This window comes from Balaenoptera physalus, assembly GCF_965194825.1.
Source record: "Balaenoptera physalus genome assembly, chromosome: 9".
NCBI lineage: Eukaryota > Metazoa > Chordata > Mammalia > Artiodactyla > Balaenopteridae > Balaenoptera > Balaenoptera physalus.
In genome coordinates, this window is record NC_138888.1 from 91,509,094 (window position 1) to 91,511,127 (window position 2,034).

The following is a 2,034-nucleotide window of genomic DNA, read 5'->3' on the forward strand; positions in this document are numbered from 1 at the left end:
GTCAAAGAAAAGACGGTTACTTGGGCAATTAGGTGGTTAGGCATGCTAACAATCTTTAATTTTTAGGCTAATGACTGTACTGGTAAGTTTGTGAAAGGGAATGAATAACTTTGGGTCTCCCCAGCATTTTACACCAATGCAAGAGTATTTGAAGCTGTTGATAATTGTTCAGTTTCAAAGCTATGTATCTTCAGTTGTGCATAATCAGTTACGTGCTTTTTTTGAATTGGCTCTCGCTCTGCGTATTTCTACATGTGGCTTTCTCAGATATGTGAGCTCCATATCCATGTTTTAACAGGAGAACAAGAACAATTTACCTTGAGACTGACTTTGCTGATAGGTTGCAGGGTAATTTAGTTGGTAGAGAAATGCACACACATAAAAAGCTTTCTTCAAGGAGATACAGTATGCCAGTCTTACTTCTGTTATTAACCTGTTGGACAGCCTTGGGCAAAGCTCTTAAACATTCTGCTTCTGTTTTATTCTTTGTGAAGAAAATATTAGGAAGATGACCTGCAGGTGAAAGAATGTTACAGAATGGTCCTAAAGCACTCTGTAGACTACAGAAAAAGAGCGTCATTGACTGTCAATGATGTTGCTGGTTCCAGGGAATCCTTACAGTCAATTATCAGACAACCCCAATAGTTCACTGGATCATTCAAGCATAATCATAATTTCTTGGGAGAATGAGATGACGGCTGAGTAACTAGAATATAGTAGGAATGGTATAAGCTTACGCAGGTTAAATCAATCTCACACACACAAAACAAACCTTCCAAATCCTCTTAAAAACTTGGTATAAATAAAAGGCAGATTTAAAAAATGTATTTACAGGGTACCTACACTTAATTTATTCAAATCTTATTGGTCATGGGAATATGTGCTTGCCAGTGAGAAGACAATGGCTCAAATATATGATCTAATACAATTAAATATGTGGTATGGACTCATAAACAGGTATCTTATTAAAATATACACTGGGATTTGTTGTTACGCTTTTAAAAATTGGATTTTAAATGTGTTAACACTCAGCAATACTAAGGTGTGAAGGGCAAAGTTTTCCAAGCGGTACCTCCTCCACACTAGTATTTGTACTCAGTGAGGCAAGCCGGGGGGAAATGTCTGTATTTACAAAGTAGGATTCTGTCAGATGAAGGCAGCCATTAATTCTTGCCATCTTGGCTCTCCCAGCGAAGGTGTCGCTTCTGGGTGTCTGAGGTGTAAATTTGGGAACTCTTATAACCTCAGAGCTGATTTCTAAAGTAACTAGAATCCAAAACACAGCCAGTTTTATAAATCAGAATCAACACCTTGAATTGTCCTGGAAGCCACACGAAGGCCTCGGCCCTCCTGGAGCCCATGCGTGTCACCCTGTGCCCAGATTCCTGCACAGCTGCAGCTCCAGCACAATCACCACGTTCTCGCCAGTTCAAGTTTCCCTCTGATAGCCTTGCATTGTTATTGAGAGTGGCCGCATGGAAGGCACTGAGCTGTAATCCAGCTGAGAGACTTGATGACAAGACATCACAGGGGTCCTTAGAAGCCAGTTGATTTCTCTGCAGCCAGACCAGGCCACCACTGAGGGCTCCATCCTCACGATTCTGGTCTCTTTCTGGAGAGGAGGAACATTCACATAGCCAATGGCACGCTCAAGTTCTCATTAGGTCAACCCTAACCCAAGTCAGCTTGATTGGCTGATAAGGTCACTGGGCTTTAGGGTAAAGGTCGGAAGAAGCAGGGCAAGGTCCCAGAGAGAAGGAGGAGTTGTTTATTTTGAAATTCCTGGGGTTTGTCGTCCTGACAGAATTTTTTTTTTTTTTTGGCCATACTGCTCCACTTGGCATGCGGGATCTTAGTGCCCCGACCGAGGATCGAACCCGTGCTCCTCCAGTGGAAGCACGGAGTCTTAGCCACTGGACCGCCAGGGAAGTCCCCTTACACATTTTTAGGGAAGGAAAACGGCCACTAACAGAGTGACAGGCAGATAAAGAGCCTTGGGGGGGGGGGGGGGGAAAGAGCCTTGGGCAAAAATAG